The sequence below is a fragment of the Larus michahellis genome, unplaced genomic scaffold (genome assembly GCF_964199755.1).
Source record: "Larus michahellis unplaced genomic scaffold, bLarMic1.1 SCAFFOLD_115, whole genome shotgun sequence".
Taxonomy (NCBI): domain Eukaryota; kingdom Metazoa; phylum Chordata; class Aves; order Charadriiformes; family Laridae; genus Larus; species Larus michahellis.
The window spans coordinates 509,181-530,646 of NW_027435902.1; the positions used below are offsets into that span (position 1 = coordinate 509,181).

Sequence of the window (21,466 nt, forward strand, 5' to 3'; positions counted from 1 at the left end):
ATATTCTACAACTCGTACAAGGGTACGATGCAAAGCGGCATTTACAGCTGATCGTATAATGCTTATTAAACACGGCAAACAGCATACTAAACATAACAGACAAATTCCTTCCACACAGGCGATGAGTATAATTTGCTTCAACCAACCCCACGCCCAAGTCCATCCAGCAAAGAGATTTCACCCAGTGGTCTCCACAAGTTGCTGGTTCAGTCGGTGCAGTTCCTGCAACTGGGCATGGATGGATTTGGAGTGGTCACTTAGATTCAAACAATACAGTCCTTTAAAATCTTGACAACCATGTCTGTGAGCTGAAAGCAAAAAATCAGTAGCAGTTCTGTTTTGCAACATCGCATATCGAATACTATCTACATCTAGCAATAACTCAGAAATAGCGGTACTAGTAGCATTGTTAAACTTATCCTTGGCAGCAAGAGAGTCCTTGTTATCACGAATCCTTGGCAGCAAAAGAGTCCTTGTTTGCTAGAGCGCATGCGGACTCCCTGTTCTTGCTGGTACTGTGCTTTGATCTTCTTCCACAACAGGCCAAGATTCTCAAGCAGCTGGATAAGGTGTCTGTGAGTCCATTACAGGCTTATGTCATCCAAATGTTTTTCTTGCAAGCACCCGAGACTGAATAACAATTGGTGTGATATATGTGTTTTCCAGCACCCAGGTGCGAGTCCCTTGTGTGTATTTACAGTCCTCCTCACCGATTTTCCGTTGCTTTCCCATATTCCACCCCCTTGCTCAAGAGACCGCTTCTGCTGGGTTCATTTTAGTCTCGCAGGGTGTCGTGGTTTAGCCTCAGACAGCAACAAAGAACCACGTGCTGCTTGCTCGCATCTTCCTAATACAGGAAGGATCGTAAGAAAAGGCAAGACTCTTGGGTTGAGACAAAGGCAGTTTAACAGGACAGTAAAGGGAACAGGCAAACAACAACAACAACAACACGGATAGGGGAATATACAAACGCGATTACGGAACCGCCGCTCCCTGCCGCTCGCCGGCCGGACCGGACCCTGGACGCCCCAGCCCGCTTTTAAGCAGCAACTTCCTGCTCCCTCCCCCGGCAGCTCAGGGTGGGCGTGGCTCACATGGCATGGAATACCAGGGAAAATTAACCCTATCCCCACCGGAACCAGGACATTATCCACCCCTTATTCCATACCATCTATGCCATGCCCAGCAGGTTCCAATGAATTGCCACCACTTTCCCCTGTTATATACATATATATATATATATATATGCACACACATATAATGCCCTTAGTTTATGGGCCATCCCTCCAAAGTGTCCGTTGAGTTCTTTTAATCCACGGCTTTGGGCTCCATCTGTTAGAACAGTCTCTCAGGGCAGGTGAGATGCTGGGTGGTGCTGGTCTGTTGCATGCTGTATTTTTCGGAGCTTGTGACTGGTGCACCTGGTGTGGCTCATGCACGCAGTCCGTGGGCTGAAGATGTAGATCTTGAGGAAACTGCTGGGCGCCAGCTGCTGAGATCAGTTCTTATCCCATCATCCCTGTGCCTTACTTGTAGTACAACTGATAGCAATTATAGCAATGAGGACATACAGTGACAGTGTTACTTAGCAATTAACAGCACACAATCTGATTCATTGGCTGTTCTCGCCCAAAATCAGATCCCCATGAGGTACACATCGGACTTCCCCATCCTGCCGCATCACCCACCAAGTGCACCCAGGTCCTTGGGCAAAAGCAATCCCACGGATGGGTTTGCCTTTGCCTGAGGCAGGACTAACCCAGACTGTCTTCCCTAGCATATTCTTCATGTGCACTACGGGGACTTTATCCCCTTCTACAGTACATGGAACTTTTGATTGGGCAGGGCCAGCCCGATTGTTAGATCCCCTGGTGTTAACTAGCCAGGTAGCTTTTGCTAAATGTGTATCCCAGTGTTTGAAAGTCCCACCACCCATTGCTCTCAGTGTAGTTTTTAACAGTCCATTGTATCGTTCTATCTTCCCAGAGGCTGGTGCGTGATAGGGATGTGATACCCCCACTCGATACCATGCTCTTTGGCCCAGGTGTCTATGAGGCTGTTTCGGAAATGAGTCCCGTTGTCCGACTCAATTCTCTCTGGGGTACCATGTCGCCACAGGACTTGCTTTTCAAGGCCCAGGATAGTGTTCCGGGCAGTGGCATGGGGCACAGGATATGTTTCCAGCCATCCAGTGGTTGCTTCCACCATTGTGAGCACATAGCGCTTGCCTTGACGGGTTTGTGGCAGTGTGATATAATCAATCTGCCAGGCCTCCCCAGATTAGTATTTCAGCCATCGCCCTCCATACCAAAGAGGCTTCAAACGCTTGGCTTGTTTGATCGCAGCGCATGTCTCACATTCATGGTTGACCTGTGCAATAGTGTCCATGGTCAAGTCCACCCCTCGGTCACGAGCCCATCTATATGTCGCATCTCTCCCTTGATGGCCTGAGGAGTCATGGGCCCACCGAGCTATGAATAGTTCACCCTTATGTTGCCAGTCCAGATCCAGCTGAGCCACTTCAATCCTAGCGGCCCGATCCACCTGCTGGTTGTTCTGATGTTCCTCCGTGGCCCGATTCTTCGGTACGTGGGCATCTACATGGCGTACTTTCACAACCAGATTCTCTATCCGGGCAGCAATATCTTTCCATAGTTCAGCAGCCCAGATGGGTTTGCCTCTGCGCTGCCAGTTGCCCTGCTTCCACTGCTGTAACCACGCCCACAGAGCATCTGCCACCATCCATGAGTCAGTGTAGAGATAAAGTACTGGCCATTTTTCTCGCTCAGCAATGTCCAAAGCCAGCTGAATAGCCTTCACCTCTGCAAACTGGCTCGATTCACCCTGTCCCTCACTGGCTTCTGCAACCCGTCGTGTAGGACTCCACACAGCAGCCTTCCACTTTCGATGCTTTCCCACAATATGGCAGGACCCATCAGTGAACAGGGCATATTTCTTCTCATTTTCTGGCAGTTTATTATATGGTGGGGCCTCTTCTGCACGCGTCACCTCCTCCTCTGGTGACATTCCGAAATCCTTGCCTTCTGGCCAGTCCATGATCACTTCCAGAATTCCTGGGCGACTGGGGTTTCCCATTCGAGTTCGCTGCGTGATCAGTGCAATCCACTTACTCCATGTAGCATCGGTTGCATGATGTGTGGTGGGGACCCTTTCTTTGAACATCCAACCCAGCACCGGCAGTCGAGGTGCTAAGAGGAGCTGTGCTTCTGTACCAACTACTTCCGAAGCAGCTCGAACCCCTTCATATGCTGCCAATATCTCTTTTTCTGTTGGAGTGTAGCGGGCTTCGGATCCTCTGTATCCACGACTCCAAAACCCTAGGGGTCGACCTCGAGTCTCCCCTGGTGCTTTCTGCCAGAGGCTCCAGGTAGGGCCGTTCTCCCCGGCTGCGGTGTAGAGCACATTTTTAACATCTTGTCCTGCCCGGACTGGCCCCAGGGCCACTGCATGGACTGTTTCCTGTTTGATTTGTTCAAAAGCTTGTCGTTGCTCAGGACCCCATTTAAAATCATTCTTCTTCCGGGTTACTTGATACAGAGGGCTTGCAATTTGACTGTAATCTGGGATATGCATTCTCCAAAAACCCACAATACCTAAGAAAGCCTGTGTTTCCTTTTTACTAGTTGGTGGAGACATAGCTGCTATTTTGTTGATCACATCCATTGGAATCTGACGGCGTCCATCTTGCCATTTTATTCCTAAAAACTGGATCTCCTGCGCAGGTCCCTTGACCTTACTTCGCTTTATAGCAAAACCAGCGTTCAGAAGGATTTGGACTATTTTACTCCCTTTCTCAAAAACTTCTTCTGCTGTGTTTCCCCATACAATGATGTCATCAATGTACTGCAGATGTTCTGGAGCTTCACCCTGTTCCAGTGCAGTCTGGATCAGTCCATGGCAAATGGTGGGGCTGTGTTTCCACCCCTGGGGCAGTCGATTCCAGGTGTATTGGACGCCCCTCCAAGTGAAAGCAAACTGTGGCCTGCACTCTGCTGCCAAAGGGATTGAGAAGAATGCATTCGCTATATCAATCGTGGCATACCACTTGGCTGCCTTGGACTCCAGTTTGTACTGGAGTTCTAGCATGTCCGGCACGGCAGCACTCAGCGGTGGCGTGACTTCATTCAGACCACGATAGTCTACAGTTAGCCTCCACTCTCCATTTGATTTTCGCACCGGCCATATGGGACTGTTAAAAGGGTGAGCGAGTCTTGCTGATCACTCCTTGAACCTCTAGTTGACGAATCAGCTCATGGATGGGAATCAGAGAGTCTCGGTTAGTGCGATACTGCCGCCGATGCACCGTTGTGGTAGCAATCGGCACCTGTTGTTCTTTGACCCTCAACAACCCCACAACAGAAGAATCCTCCGAGAGACCAGGCAAGGCAGACAACTGTTTAACTTCCTCTGTCTCCAAAGCAGCTATGCCAAAGGCCCAGCGGTACCCTTTTGGGTCCTTAAAATACCCTCTCCTGAGGTAATCTATACCAAGGATGCATGGAGCCTCTGGGCCAGTCACAATGGGATGCTTTTGCCACTCATTCCCAGTTAGGCTCACTTCTGCCTCCAGTACAGTCAACTCTTGGGATCCCCCTGTCACCCCAGAAATACAAATGGGTTCTGCCCCTCTATAGCTTGATGGTATTAAAGTACACTGTGCACCCGTGTCCACTAGAGCCTTATACTCCTGTGGGTCTGATGTGCCAGGCCATCGAATCCACACCGTCCAATAAACCCGGTTGTCCCTTTCCTCCACCTGGCCGGAGGCAGGGCCCCCCTAATACTGGTCATAGTATCCATTACTCACTTCTTGCATAAATGACTTGGAAGTTCCTTCAAGAGGATCAGAAGCAAGATCAGGCCTTCTGCTTTGTCTGGGGAACGGCCCACTGGAAACTGGGGCGGCACTTTTCCTGGAGGGATCCCCTTTTATGGTTGTCCTTCCTTGCAACTCCTGTACCCGTGTCCGCAGGATCGAAGTAGGTTGTCCATCCCACTTCCTCATGTCCTCTCCGTGGTCCCGCAGGTAGAACCACAGGGTGCCTCGTGGTGTGTACCCTCTGTACTCTCTCTCTTGAGTGGGGAAATGCCTGCTTCTAATAGCTGAGACACTGGCCCGTGCAGGTGGGGAGTAGGACATATTCTCTTCAAGTTGCTGGACCTTCCGTGACAGTTTCTCCACAGCTGAGACAAGGGGGGAAGAGAGACTTTCTTCATATCGCCGGAGCCGGCCAGCTACCTCATCCACCGTTGGTCCCTCTTCACCTTTCCATTCCATTACTGCCAAGGAGTTGGCATATGACGATGGTGCGCTCCGTACAAACTTCCGCCACATGGGCCTTGTGCATCGCACCTCATCAGGGTCTGTGGGTAAGTCTGCATTGTCCAAGTCATAATAAATCATCTCCCGCACGGCTAATTCTCTCAGGTACTGGATACCTCTTTCCATGGTAGTCCACTTGCTTGGCTGACATACAACATCCTCACTGAAGGGGTACCTCTCCCTCACGCCTAACAGGAGTCGTTTCCAGAGGCTGAGGGCTTGGGTCTTTTTCCCAATCGCCTTGTCAATGCCGCCTTCCCTAGACAGGGATCCCAGCTGCCTGGCCTCCCTACCCTCTAATTCCAGGCTACTGGCCCCATTATCCCAGCACCGGAGCAGCCAGGTGACAATGTACTCGCCTGAAAGTCGGCTGAAATCTTTTCGCATATCCCGCAGCTCACTCAAGGATAGGGATCGAGTAATTATCTCTGGTTCTGCCTCTTCCTCCTGCTCTCGTGATGACCCTGGTTCATCATCATCTCTTACTAAGCGAACTGATTTCTTTGTGTACTTCTTCTTCTGTATGGGGGCAACTGATACCGGCACGGGTTGGTTCCCTGGTTCAGTGGCAGTGGCTGCTATGGGGGTTGGAGTAACTGCAGTGTCTACCACAGGGGTTGCAGTAGCCGCAGTGTCTGTCGTAAGGATTGCAGTAGCCGCAGTGGCTGCCGCAGGGGTTGGGGCTGCCACAGGGGCTGCCGCAGGGGCTGCCGCAGGGGCTGCCGGTCTGGTTTCCATCTCTTCCCCTTGAGGGTGCTGCATAATTCTGAGCAGTGCCTGGTAGATACTGGCCAGGGCCCAGCACAGCGCGGTGAGTTGTGCCTCTCTAGAATAGCCACAGCATTTTCCCTTCAAATATTCTACCACTTTATCAGGGTCCTGTAATTGTTCAGGGGTGAAGTCCCAGACCATTGGAGGTAAGTAGTTCTCTAGGTACCTGCCCATGCTCTCCCACATGCCATGCCACCCCTGACTATCCAGCCTCGGAGCAGATCTCCAGGTGGTAGTCTTAAATAGTCGCTTAACCCTAAACAAGACCTGGAACGCATTCAGGAGACATAGCACTAGGAACACGCTGGTTTGCGTATCCCAAGGATATTCAAAATTCTCAAAAGCTGTCATACCTGACCCGAAGGAGAAAAGGGAGGCAAAAGGGCTGGGGAAATTATTAACAAATTCTGAGAGATGGTGTCCAATGTACGGACAGGACAGCAAAACCACATAAACACCCCAAAATAGCCGTCTGAACAGTGATGTTATCATATCATAGACAGATATCGCACAGGACAGCAGAATGACAATCCTCATCCCTCTTCCAGACATGGTAAACAGCATCGCAGGGAGTACATAAGCCATATAGGAATTTATGTAACACAGCCATGAGAACAAACCAAGCAACATGATGACCAGTTATCTCAACCCTTCGAGCCCCAGGTTGGGCGCCAAAAAGGACTGTCGTGGTTTAGCCTCAGACAGCAACAAAGAACCACGTGCTGCTCGCTCGCGTCTTCCTAATACAGGAAGGATCGTAAGAAAAGGCAAGACTCTTGGGTTGAGACAAAGGCAGTTTAACAGGACAGCAAAGGGAACAGGCAAACAACAACAACAACACGGATAGGGGAACATACAAACGCGATTACGGAACCGCCGCTCCCCGCCGCTCGCCGGCCGGACCGGACCCGGGACGCCCCAGCCCGCTTTTAAGCAGCAACTTCCTGCCCCCTCCCCCGGCAGCTCAGGGTGGGCGTGGCTCACATGGCATGGAATACCAGGGAAAATTAACCCTATCCCCACCGGAACCAGGACACAGGGTATAACACAGAGCAATCTACTAAGGCATGCAATAACATATACACATATAGGAAAAAAACAAAACCATATCTCTATGGTACTGCTTTGAATCAGGTGTCCTGTTTCTCTTTTTCTGATGCTTTCTCGTAATGCGTATGGCATACTTTTGTGCTAATGCGGCACATTTCCCATCTAATTGTTGCTGTTTGGTTTCTTTTTGGGTTTTTTTTTTTTTTTTTTGGGGGGGGGGGTTCCCCTCTTTTTTTTTCCTCTTTTTTGTTTTTTCTTTTTTTTTTCTTTTTTTTTTTCATCACTTAGGACTGACATAAAAGTCTGCCTTTGCAACAAGAGCTCAGTTTCTCATTTTTCCTTAAGTTTCTCATTTTCCTACAGAGCATCCTATAGACTTTATCTCAACTCCTTTTCCCAGTCAACCATGATCTTATAGACAAACAACAAACAACCAGCGATACGCTCTGCACGGACGAGCCATTCCCGAGACCTTAAACGTGTCGGCTCGTGAAAACTCCCCCAATATTTCAGGACTTCCATCGGTTCTACAGCCCATCCTGGTGTATCTGCCTGGGGCGTGCTCGCCTTACGTCTAAACATTGTGTATATACAAACTTCTTCACTTGACAGAGTGTCAACCCTAGATGCATACGAGAACAGTACCACACCGGGCAGAACACCTGCTCAAGTGGAGTCACCTAACGACACTGCACACAACAAAAAGCAAACAGTAGCACACATGCTGATCAGCAAGTATAAGCTGGCGCCCACACACACTTACACAGCAGACATACAAAAACAGCACTTTTATCTCAGGGAGACGACTGGGGAGGGGAGGGGGCGAGGCGGGCAATGTCAGGAGCAAACAGCTCCGGCTCTGTCCTTCTCTGCTGACATTCTGCCTCCTCCATCGGCCTCAGGTGGAGCAGAGGGGCTCAGCAGGGGATTGTCCCAGACCTTCGGACCTGGCCTGTTCGATCCCCCTCCCGTGGGTTGTAATGCTGCAAAAGCCCTGGCTGCCGTGGCTCGCTCCGCGTTCATATCTTGTAAGGTCGATAACACCAACCACCATGTCGTCGCTAACGGTGATGCCTCTTTGTCTCCTTTACTTATCACTTCCCACAGTTTTTTCCAACAGCCTCCCATATTTCTGGTTTAAAAGCTGTCTGGGGCTCTGGTGCGAATCCGTTCTCTCTGCACCAGGTTAACAACCTTCGGAGCATACACTCATCGTATTTCACCCCTCTCTTAGAAAGGATATGCAGGAGAAGTCTTAATATTGTCCCTTCTTCTTTTGTTACTTTTTGTCCCATCTCCTGCCCCGGCTTAATCAGTTTGAGCAACAGTTTCGCTGGTGTTTCAATCCCTCTCTTAGAGAGGATCCCAGCGAGTAGCGTGGCCGCAGCTTCTGTTTCCATAGCTGCGCCTGGGAGGTGAGGAGCGACCTCACGCCGTTGTCTGCTCCCGCTGATGCGCCCAAGCAGCACGTCTCCCAGCCGAAGTTTCCCACTCCCCTCCTCTAGCTGCTTACCGCAGTCTCGGAGAACTCAGTCGCGCTGAACCATCCTCTGCTACCAGATGTCGGAGGATGTCGGAGTGGGAGACGGACCCGGAGTAACGATGGAATCTCAATATGAGTATGATCGTTCTCCCTTTATTTAAGTTTCACAGAGAATATATAGACAGACAATAAGAACAAGCGATAGCAACAGATATATGATTGGTTACAACTTCTGTTTAGGTGACTAAGGCAATTATTCCATTGGTACACGTCCTGTGTCCACCCCTGGCTATGAAGCACAACTTTCTTTCTCTATTCACAGATGTGGTTCCTCTTATCTTGTTTACCGACTTGTTACTTCTGCTCCTTGAGGAATTTCAAGGATAGTTCATGGTCACATTCCTGCTTGTAGTTAAACAGGCTTCTCCTCAAGGCTCATGTGAAAGGCTGGATTGTTCATCGCAATCAGATCATGTCCCTTCGAACTCAGCCATTCCTCCACAGACATGCTGGGAAAGAAGGGTGGGGGACTTGCCCTTTACATGAGAGAGCAGCAGATCACAGCCCTGGACTTCAGGGGAGCCGACCCTGGCCTCTTCAAAGACCTGCATGGAAGAATCTGATGAGAGACTGTCCTCCAGGGAAGAAGGGTCAAGGAGAGCTAGTTGACAATCAAGGATCACCTCCTCCAGGCTCAACAACCAGACCATCCATCAAACACGAAAAGGAAGCATACAGGAGGTAGAAGCACAGGAAGGTGTCTTGGGAAGAATACAGAGATGCTGTCCGAGGGCAGGGATCAGGTTAGGAAAGCCAAAGCCCAACTGGAGTTGAATGTGGTGAGGGATGTGAAGGGCGACAAGAAAGGCTTCTCTAGGTACATCCCCAGCAGAATGAATAATACAGAAGATGTGGGCCTGCTGCTGAACGGGAGCAGGGGCCTGGTCACAAAGGACATGCAGAAGGCCAAAGTACTGAATGCCTTCTTCACCTCAGTCTTCACTGGTAAGACTGGCCTTCAGCAATTCCAGGTCCCTGAGAGCAATGGGAGAGTCCACGGTAAGGCAGGCTTATCCTTGGTGTTTAAACAAATGGGACACAGGTAAGTCCGTGGACCTGGTGGGATGCAGCCACGAGGGCCATGGGAGCTGACTGGTGTCACTGCGAGGTGACTCTTGATAATGTCTGGAAGGTCATGATGGTCAGGGCAGGTTCCTGAGGTCTGGAGAATGCAAATATTGCCCCTGTCTTCAAGAGAGACAAGAAAGAGGATCCAGGGAACCACTGATGTACTTTAAGAAGGTAGAATGTACTTTTAAAAAGGTAAAATATATTTTAGAAGGTAGAATCTCTCATTAAGTAAGTAAGAATAAAGAGCTGTAAAAAGGCCCTGTGAAACCAGACGCTTGGTATCAACAATAAATGCCTTCCTAATGTATATACCTTTGAAGAAGAACAGAAGGCTGATAATAAGGAACATCCCATCACAGGGGATGCCGAAACCGTCTGAAAAGCAGACAGCTGCTGGATAAGGCATAAAGTCAACAAAAATTTGCAGTAACTGGGGGGAGAGGTAAATGTGGCAGTGGGAGATCGCGACCACCAACTCAAGTGGAGACTGGATTGGACCCCAAGGTGCTGGAGCATGCACATAGCAATGAAAGGACCTTGTTACTCCAAATGAAAGCGAGAGACTGTACTAACCAATAGAAATGGTTATGATAAGGTACTAACCAATTATTATAATTAAGGGCATGTATTTCTGTGTTTTGGACCATATAAATATTCGGAGGAGTTTGTAGGCCAGTGTGCTAGCTTTGTGGATCACCACCCAGCACTCATCTCTGCAGACATTAAATAAATAGCTCATACCTCTACTCTGTGCATATATTGGCGTCGCACACCAGGTAAATGACCCCACTTTGGGACAATACTCTAGGCTGGTCAGTCACCTCCATCCCAGGAAAGGTGATGGAGCAAATAATCCCGGGAACCAATTCTGATCACAGGAAGGACGGGAAGGTGACTGGAAGGACTGCATGGATTTGCAAAGGGCAAACCACGTCTGACCAACCTGACAGCTGTCTTTGCTAAAATGAGTGGCTTGGTGGATGAGGAGAGAGTACTGGATGTCATTTATCTGAACTTCAGAAGGGATTTTGACACTGTCTTCTGCGACACCCACTTAGACACACTAGTGGCTAGGAAAGGCTAGGAAAGCAGACGTGAGATGGATTTAAAACATTTTAAACCGGCGGAACGGCTTGACTCAAGGTTTGTGGCACTGGGTCCACCTGGAGGCCAGTCACCAGTGGGATACCCCAGCGATCAACACTGGGGCTAATACTGTTCAACATCTTCATTAGACACCAGGACCGAGTGCACCCTCAGCAAGTTTGGAGGTGACACAAAAGTAGAGGAGTGGCTGACAGCCCAGGCCTTGGCTCGCAGGTACAACTGCACCGATGGGGTCTGTGCTGCCCACAGCAGAGCCTATGGGGAACAGAGACGGGCAGGTGGGCACCTCGTTCAGAGAACCTTTTCTTCTGGGTTGGGTTTTAAAGCTTCCTTGGACAAAGGTATCCCAAGAGAGTGTCCCCACCAGCAGTGACTGTGACAGAGAAGCATGGCTGAGAGCGCACAGCCCAGCAAGAGGAACTGCCTGGAAACACTGAGGCATGTGTTTGGAGATCGATAACTGTAGCCATGCCCAGGTAGCCAGGAGTCACACAGATCAGCCGACAGAGGACTGTGGTAGTAGTGGAAGGAAATGGCAGGGGCACTTTCTCTTTGAGCATTTCCATGAGTCTTTTCACTCCTGTCAGTGGCATGTTTTTGAGATACACCTGTGGATTGGCCCAGTTGTTGTGCTTCGTTTCACCCTGTGGAGCAGCCTCAGAGGGTGGGAACTGGGTGCCTCTGTGATGAGCTGGCCCCAGAAGTTCTACTCTGGGAGCACAACTAATGCGCTCCGGCTGTCTGTAGGCTTCCAGTCCATAGCACAAGCCCAAAGGTAAGCCGAAAGGAAAGCAACCCAAAACATCCCAAGAGTGAACATCAGGCCAACATCAGAACATCAAAACATCAGCAGTTTTGTTCACAAAATCACAGAATGATAGGGCGTGGAAGGGACCTCTGGAGATCGTCTAGTCCAAACCCCCTGCCAGAGCAGGGTCACCCAGAGCAGGCTGCACAGGAATGCGTCCAGGCGGGTTTGGAATGTCTTCAGAGACGGACACTCCACCACCTCTCTGGGCAGCCTGTGCCAGGGCTCTGCCACCCTCACAGGAAAGAAGTTCCTCCTCATGTTGAGATGGAACTTCCTATGCTCAAGTTTGTGCCTGTTACCTCTTGTCCTGTTGCTGGGCACCACTGAAAAGAGCCTGGCCCCATCCTCCTAACACCCATCCTTTAAGTATTTGTAAGTGTTGATAAGATCCCCTCTCAGCCATCTTTTTTCCAGACTGAAAAGACAGAAGTTCCTCAGCCTTTCTTCATAACGGAGATGTTCCAGTCCCTTCATCATCTTGGTAGCCCTTTGCTGTCCCCTCTCCAGCAGTTCCCTGTCCTTCTTGAACCGGGGAGCCCAGAACTGGACACAGCACTCCAGGTGCGGCCTCACCAGGGCAGAGTAGAGAGGGAGGATGACCTCCCTCCACCTGCTGGCCACACTCTTCTTGATGCACCCCAGGATGCCATTGGTCTTTTTGGCCACAAGGTCCCATTGCTGGCTCATGGTCATCCTGTTGTCCACTGGGAGTCCCAGGTCTCTTTCCACAGAGCTGCTCTCCAGCAGGTCAGCCCCTAACATGATGCATGGGGTTATTCTGTAGGAATGTGTCTGAGAGAAAATGGCCATGTGAGCCAGCCTCCCTACTATGAGAGATTAGATTAAGAGCAAAACAGGTGGTAGAAGATGGAATTAGTATATGGGAAAAATGAGAACTGAGAAGGTAGGAAACATGTTGTGCTAATGACTAAGCAATTTACTATATGAATTCTTGTAACCAATCTGATCTGTGAATGAACTTCATGGACAGCGCGTGGACGGTGTAACTAGCTAATCAGAAATAAGCAAGTAGCATGTACAGCTACAACACAGGGTATAAAAGATGATGATCTGTGCTTAATAAACGGCTTCTGTTGATTCACATTGGATCGTCTGGAGTCCAGTTATTTCTCCTCATTATTCCTCCCCAAACTCCCCATGTATCCAATGTCCCAGCTCTTCTCTTCTTGCAAATTTGGATGCAACCTTTCATCAGACCCATCTTCTCAATAATTCCTGCTGGTTCTTATCCCCAACCATCCTTCCCACTACTTTGGGCCCATCATGATACAAGGCCTGTACTTGAGCCCTGAAATTTGTGATGGCAGCCCCAGGGCCAAGAAGGCTGTGGGGAAAAAGGACTGATGGGAGAGGGAGTGTTAACAGCATGTGAAAATCCCTGGGGAGCCCTGAGTCCCTCACTACAGCCTCTCCAGCCGGCAGGAGGGATGCTTCAGCCCCTCGCACAGCAACTGCCCCCCAGTGTCTCCCACAGACTCGGGCTGGCGCTGAGCACGGCAGCCAAGCTGGTGATCTGGCACCACTGCAGTCTGCAGGGGAGGGACACAGGAGCTGTGGGACTGTCACAGCCACCAGGAGACAAGCCATACCCACCCACCCACCAGCCTTCCCAGTTCAGTCCCACTAGTCTGCGACCCTGAGCTTCCCCAGTCACTGGGCTCTCCCCAAGGCTACAGACAAAACAAATTTAGAATTTCTGGGCACTTTGTTTTGTTCACAAAGTCCTCTCAGTGGGCACCCACTAAGATCCCACCAGGGAAGCAGTAATTGTGCCGCTCATTCCCATGGCTTGGCAGAGCACTCTAGAGCCACAGGAGATGCCCAAAATGGCGCAAACACCCAGGCAGAGGTGGCAGAGATGGCACAGGGCCTGCACAAGAGCCCCAACGCTCAACACAGCAGCCAATGTAGAGATGGGAGTAAAGGCAAGGACGGGGAGGGAGCCTTGTGGCCCAGCCCAGGATGACTTGCCCATGGCAGAAGAGGGACTTCTCACAAGGATGTGTCCTCTGCCCTCCTCTGGTGCCTGCCCACGTGGGACTGAACACCCCGGGCTCAGCAGACACCAGGTCTGGGGAAACAGGCACCTGGAAGGGCACCACTTTCACACGCTCCTCTCGTTCCCCGTGCAGGCAGGTGGGGAGCATGGGATGAGCAGGGAGCCAGCGCTGCAGGCTCACCTCCATGGCAGCCTCTCCCCATCCCTGCGTCCCAGCTCCAGTGCCATCCCAGGCCCCATCAAGGGAAATGCCCGGGAAATGCCCCAGGGGGCCCTGGGTCCCTCACCCCATGATCTCCAGCCGGCAGGTGGGTTGCTTCAGCCCCTCTCACGGCAGCTGCACCCCAGCATCTCCAAAATAATTATCACCCAGGTGCAGCTCCCGCAGACGTGGGCTGGTGCTGAGCATGGCAGCCAGGTCCCCGCAGCCGGCGCTGGTCAGCTGGCAATGTCGCAGGCTGCAAGGGAGATGCAGGAAAAGGAGCCACAAGACCATCACAGCCACCCGGAGAGATGTAACCACCCACGTGCCTCTCAAAGGGCCTATGCCCACACACCACGGCCAGAAACCCTGCCCACACTCATGGGATCCAGTGCTTGGCCAAGGGCTCGGCGCTGGAGCCACCGCCTGCTCCAAGCCCAGCCCTTGGCCTCCTCTGAACCCATTTCTTTCCAGAAGGGAACAAAGAGCTCTTCTCAGTGCTGCCTAATGGAAGGATAAGAGGCAACAGCCACGAGTCGCAACACAGGAAACTCATTAGACTTCAGATCTCTCTGTCCCCCGTCCCTCCACCATAAGTGTGGTCAAACAATGGAACAAGACCCCGGAGGGACTGTGGGATCCTCATCCTTGGAAACATTCCTAACCCAGTGGACAGGACCCTGAACAACTCATTATGGCAGCCCAGCTTTGAATGTGAAGAAGTCCTACATGACCTCTGGAGGACCCTCCTACCTAAAGTACTTTATGATTCTGGATCTGGGCAAGACCCTGCTGGTTAACTGCCCTTCTGCAAATGGCTGGAGCTGTGGAGAGTCTGGAAAACAGGCCTATTCCTACAATCCTTCAGACCCTGCCTGCCTTCAGGACATACACGTAAGGATGCACTCCTTCAACCGAAAACGTGACAACACTAACTCCCCCTTTGCCAACCCAACCCTTACTGCTGGGCTTGCTCATTCATGGCAGGGTTGCAAAATCCCGCCATGCAAAGGCTGATGTAAAGACCTCCACTGGCCTCTCCAGGACATCCTTCTTCTGCCCAGCTGTTCTTTTCCTGCATGGAAGAGAGGGCAAGCAAGACCATTTTAGTTGTCCAGCCCACCTGCCTGTGTTTTGGGATCCATTTCCTCCGACATTAGCTCCATGCGACCACCCTAGCTTCAGCCATGTCCCATGTCCCAGTACAACAGTGGGGACCTCAAGCTCAGCAGCACTTTCACCCACCCCATCATCGCGGAAGAGCTGCCTTCCCTCTTAGGTGTTATATCCTCTCTCAGCGCACCTCTCTGATGAGCACCATTTGGGAGACACCGCTTCCATCTCCACATCCCAGCTGGCAGAAGCAGCTGCCCAGCCCCAGCCCCACAGAGTGCTGCCCAGGGAAATACCCTGAGGAGCTCCGGGTCTCCCACCACAGTGTCTCCAGGCAGCAGGAGGGATGCTTCAGCCCCTCGCACAGCAGCCGCAGCCCAGTGTCTCCCATCTGCCTGTCTTGCACGTCCAGCTTCTTCAGGCTCCAGCTGGTGCTCAGTGCTGCAGCCAGGTCCCTGCACGCGAGGCTGGTGAGCTGGCACTGCCACAGGCTGCAGGGAGACGCACCAAAGAGGGGACGGGGGTTATCAGAGCTGCTGGAACAGACACACCTCTCACAGGGAAAAACCACAGGGGTCGAGTCCAGCCTGGTATTGACAGCTGGTGCCATGAGCAATAGCCCCAGTACAAGGGCAAGAAGCTACCTCAGGAAGGCTGGCTATGGGATACAGCCCGTGAGGGGCTGTATCTGACCAGGTCTGTGGACACTCAGAGCCCCAGCTGGCCCAGAATCCAGGTGGGCATGCTGTTTGGGGGTACCCATTCACCAGCCCCACACACGATCACTGCAACGTGGAGCAGGACAACAGACCTGTTTTCTCGCACTGCGCTTGCATCTGACTTGCTTGTGCTGTTGAGGCATTCTTCACCACACTTCCTCGGTGTTGGGGAGGGAACTCTGGGATCTCTCTTCCTGACACTGATGGGGAAACAGGTGCAGGGTAGTGCCCAATACTACCACACCTCCTCAAACTCCTCGCCAGTCCCACTGCTGACCTTGGAAGTGCACCTACAGTGCCGTGAAAGAAGACTGCGCTTTGATAGTGCCCAATGCCACAAGAAAGCCTCACCACAATGAGGAGGTTGCACCCCACAGAGGAGAGGGGATAGAGGCAAAAAACATGCTTTTACAGGGGTTATGGTTTTTCCAGTACCAAACTCCTGAAAAGCCTTCTGCAACATGAGACATCTCTTGCCCCGTCTCAGGAGTCTGGGCTCGTTTTCTGCTGTGCTGAGCATCTCTTCCAGCTCACTCAGGACTCGTGGGCACTTGCCTTGCCATACTGCTGAGAGGTGAACAGATCTCTCCTAGCTGGGTACCAGAGCCCTTTTCCCAATCAAGCATAGCACTCTTGTGAGCAGATCTCCACCACAGACTGCCAGCCTGCACGACACCAACAGAGTCAAGTGCATCAAGGGAGAAGCCTGCAGCTTAACCCCTTCCAGACTCAAACAGGGTGGTCCAAGCTTTTTGCTCTGCTTCTCTGCTAGGTCCCTCTCTGAATCCAAGTCAAACCTTCCAGCCTTTCAGACCAAGGGCTACAGGGAAAGGGGTAGTGAAAAAAAAAAACAGGTTTGCATTTTCAGAAAGTGCAAATGAAAAGGCTTTTAAAAATATCTTTGCAGTGCCTCCCTCTACTAGGGCAATGTGGTGGAGATAAGCACCTGTATTTCCTGCAGAGGAAAAACCACTCTGGCTTGGTCCTTTCCTGGACCTAGAAGAGGCTTTGTAGAGACAGTGGATGGCTACACAGCTCCGCAGGTCCTTTATGGAGCTGCTCACATAAGCAGGTCTCAACTCCATCAGCATGGTCTCCACAACAGCCTTAGTCAATCCGGAATAAAATGAGGAAGGGGTCGGGGGAAGAGTTTTGTTAATAGGAACGTGAGAAGAGTCCCTTCGCTATAATAGCATTAGTTTGACGGGAAAGCAAACTACCATTTTTCTACCATTTTTAGTTATTAAAAAGGGAGAGAAGACCAACTTAGTGGCTCAAGGAACTTTGTCACTGTGGTGGTCAAACAATACAATACTTACAAACAAGGTCTCTCTGGGGGTCCTGGAATAACCTCATTTTCATGGTCTTCCCATGTAAGGAAGTACCATTCAAGATGAAGGGAGTCCAGTCCCTTCCAGTGTTTGACACAGAAGGAGAAAACCCTTTGATCAGGGTCAGACTGATGTCTCTCAGAGCAATCCCCGTGAAAGGCTCCAATGCACGGCTCACAAATGTTTCATCTTGACTCTCGAACAAACAGTGAAATATAATCAAGTCATAAATCACTCTATCAGAACCTGAAGCTACTCCTTGGCTTATCTGAATCCACCTCAGCAAATCTTCCTCAATTTGAGGTGAAGTTTCACATCCAGTTATTTCCTTCAGCTTCTTCTTTAGTTCCTTGTTGAACAGGCCAAACAGGAATCACACCACTATCAAACGTGTTTTACATTCACTCTCATTTTCAAGCACTACCTTTATTGTCTTCTCAGGAGTCCTTGAGTGTCCCCTTGCATCCCCATCATCCCCCAGTGCATAGAACAACACTGCAAAAAACTCTTGAAAACTCAGATGAATGAAGCTGTAGACAGTCACGCACTCCCAATCTTTTCTCAGAACACTCTCATTCATAAAAAGGGAGGAGAGAACTGGGTGATTTAAGACATGTTCCTCAATCTCCTTTTCCTCAAAGAGCATCTCCTGCTTCCAGATTCAATCAGCAGCCAGGCAGCAAAGTCTGCCCAGGAACTTCTTCAGATCCTGCTTCAGATCTTCTTTCCCACGCTTGAGTAATCTGGAAAGGTAGGACACCTACAGCTCTGTGATTGTTGTAGGAGCCTGTGAAAGATCTTTCCCTTCATCAAGTTCTTGTTCAAGAACAGCACAGATGGTCCAACACGCGACGGGTACAAGGCACATGGTAAAAAGAATGTCATTTCTTTTGACAAAGCTAATGGCTTTCCTTGCTTTGTCTTCATCCATGAAGAACTTGTGGAAATATTCCTCCCTCTCAGCTTCCTAAAACCCCAGTATCTCTGCAAAACACTCTGTCTTTAAACACTGCTCCAGGCTTTGAAGAGCTGTTGGTCTTGTGGTGATGAGTAAGGAGGACTCTGAAAGGAGAGTCTTCTCCAATACGCTGCTCAGAATAATTTCCATGGGCTTCTTTTCCTCAGCACTTGAGCATAAATTACATTTTGGTTGTTCCAAGGAAAACCTCATTTCATCAAAGCCATCAACGATGAACAGAAGCTTCTGGGGATTAGCCAGGATGTCTCTAAGTGGTGCCTGTCAATCAGGACAGCAATCTGACATCAAGTCACCCAGACTCAGCATGTCCTCCTGCTAGGAAAGGTTGATCTCTACAGCTTATGTAGAAAGCATAGTCAAACTGCGCATAAAGGGCTCTGTTTGCCCAGTCTAACATGATCTTTCTTGATGTCACCGTCTTTCCAATCCCTGCAGCTCCCACTAGCACAAAGATCTGTGGTATTTGCCCTCTTTTATCAGGCTGAAAAAGAGTTTCCACAGTGATGGTAGGGTCAGCACCTTCCCTACTGGTCTCCTCATGTCTCATGTCAAGAACACAGGACCTTGTGTTCTTGTTCAGTTCTGTTCTGAGTCTTTGCAACCTTCATCAGCTTGGCATATCTGCTGCTTAGAGACATGTTCCCAGCCTGGCGAGTGTTCACCTCTCTAGAAGTGCAGAACTCTCTTGCTGCATGGTCTCTGTACTTCTGCCTGTAATCTACACCAATGAGAAACATGAGCACCACCTTCTAATAAAGGCAAACTTCGCATTAGCCTCTCAAAATTATTCCCACAACACATTCCCAGTATGCAGCACTTGTTCTACACAACGGTTTTAGATTTCCAAAGACCTTTACAATGGCTTGCACTGAGTAACCACCTGAGCAATTCTATCTACCTCTTATTTAGGGAAGGTGGGGGGAACCAGCTCCTCCTCACACGGCTCCATTAAGTTTAACCAAGTAGGGCAGAAGGAACCCAATGGAGGAAGAACACATTCGTGGGAAAGACTGGTGAGTATTTACTTGGAAAACAGTTGCTAAGCATGCTCCTCTTTCCGTAAAGCACCCTGGCTTCTCTACCAAAGCAGGAGAGGACTTACACCTTCGTTTCTCAAATGGAAGACACATGGTTAATGGTGTGTCCCCTGGCCCAAATCAGACTCGGAGAGCAGAGCTCCAGCCAACCTCCACTGCAATAAGCGGGTGATACTGTCGGTTGCTTAGAGAACACCCACTGAATCACCTCTCTTCTTCAAACTCTGACAGAAAAGGAGGATCTGATGTGTCCCTTGTATTCCCTGCGTGCACAGATGGCTCTGCACCGTTATCTCCTGGCTGAGATAGCTGCGTGTAGCATAGTAGCTTCTGCTGAAATGTCACATACCGTCAGCTGATGTTCCGGGACTGGGAGCTGAAACTGCAAAATGAACATGAGTATTACCATAGCGGTGTGGCAGAGTCCCAGAGACAACACTCAGTGGCAGCGGATCCCTCATGAGCCTGCCCAAAATCCTAGCAGATAAGGCAGAGTTCTGCTACTGGTAGTGCCACACGAGCACTGTGAACGTTCCCTGTCCTCTGCAAATCAACCTGCCTTGACATTGGGAAGGAGCCCCCTCTCCTCCCGGGGAGCCCCAGGTCCCACAGGGGGACATTCTTCCGTCCCAGAGCAGAACAAATTACCTGAGCTGCGGGCCACAACCCACCCCACCTCATCAAGAGGGCACATAGAGCCCCAGAGCAATCATGGCAGCAGTCCCCAAAATGGGCAAGGGTGGCATTGGCAGGAGGGGGCCCTGCAGCTTTCCCCCCAGCAAGGAGAGCACTGGCCTCCTCTCCTTCTCCCCTTGCCCTAGGACTTGAAATCTGCTCTCAGCCTTTTGAGGAGGAGCGAGCTTCATGCTTTTTCCAGGGAGCAGGCAGAGAAAAAGAAAGAAAAGCTGTCAGTAACCTCCTGCTTCCTCACCTTCTTCTTCCTTCTGTCTCAGGTGAGCTACCATGTCTCCCTTCCAGCACATGGACGGCCACCTTCATCCACTGCAACCTCTGATCCGCAGCACTTGTGCACGCCCTCAACTGCGTCATCAGTGTGGGTTGGGTCTCAAAACACCAGAGGGTGAAGGGTTAAGGCAAATACCCCGAACCCACAGACCTAGCAGGGCAATTGTCACTTGCCTGGCACATAAATATTTCTTGAGAGACGTATGCAGCCATCTGGCCAACCCTGGATAAGCTCAGACCAACAAAAAAGAAAATAAAGAAAAAGAAGGAAGAAAAAACTCTTCTGTCAAGGAAGGAGTAAAAAAGTGCAAAAAGGGAAGTGGTTTGGGGAAATCAGTTCCAATGGTCTGTATCCCCCCAACCACATGTGCTGGGTGTGTGTGTGTGTATTCACTAGCAAACTTCAGGAGCAGGGGGGCCTCGGGTCCGGGCTGGGGTCTCAGGTGGGCAGGAGTCGGTGCTGGTAGCTGGGGGGACCTGTGGGTGTTGGGTGCCCGTGGGACGGGGGTGCGAATGCTGCCTGTGTGGAGCAGCAGCACCGAGCTGGACCCATGGGTAGGTCAGGGACCCATGGGGTGGGTTAGAGGGCTGGGGTCCGGGCAGGGGTCCCGGGTGGCAGAGGCACCGTGCTGGTGCTCAGGGTCCCGAGCGTGCCCGTGTGCCTGCAGGAGCGACCGTCTGCTGGTGCTGGCCCCGGAGGAGGAGGGGACATGGCTGCAGGTGCTGGTGTGTGATGGGGGTCCTGTGTGCGGGTGCTGCTGGCGGCAGTGTCTTGGCTGTGTCAGGCTGTGTGACCAGCCATGTCTGTGTCCTCTCTGTGTCCTGTGTCCGTGTGTGTCTCTGGGAGACGTGCTCAGCTTCGCCGCTGGTTGAAGCAGCAAAGGGGAAAGCAGCAGCCCTGTCCCTTGTCCTGGGCAGAGACCCTGGGTCCCTTGGCACTGGGACGACCAGGCTACAGTGGCCAGGCAGGAGGCGGCCACTCCTGACATCCCTTAACAGTTTCACAGTTGGCAGGATCTGGTCCAGCCGTGAGCATTCCCGAGATTACTTCGTTACTTGTCTACAATGATTATGTGATGGGGGACTGATCCCTTGCTAATGTGCCCGCAATGATATACTTGTAACCAAACTGTTAGAAGGTTTCTCCCTTTGTAGAGCACTCTCAGCATCTTCCACAGAGGGACGACATCGGCACTGCGAGGAGCTGCAGGGGCTTCAGCCAGGCAGCTCCGTAGCACTCTCCTGCCCGACGGCCTGGAAGCTGCAGAGACTTGATTTTACACTGTTTGAGGGCTTGGGGACTTTTGTTCTTTTCTAGGCAACAGACAAGTCAAGCTGCTGAACTACAGCTTTTTAATGATGAAGGAAGAACAGTAATGTTTATTGAGAGCTTGCTCGCCAT

The 21,466-nt window shown here is 50.9% G+C and overlaps 1 pseudogene; it reads right to left on the reverse strand.

The window, feature by feature from the left end:
- Window positions 1-13,989: 13,989 nt before the first annotated feature.
- Window positions 13,990-20,063, reverse strand: LOC141736763 (NACHT, LRR and PYD domains-containing protein 3-like; annotated as a pseudogene).
- Window positions 20,064-21,466: the final 1,403 nt, after the last annotated feature.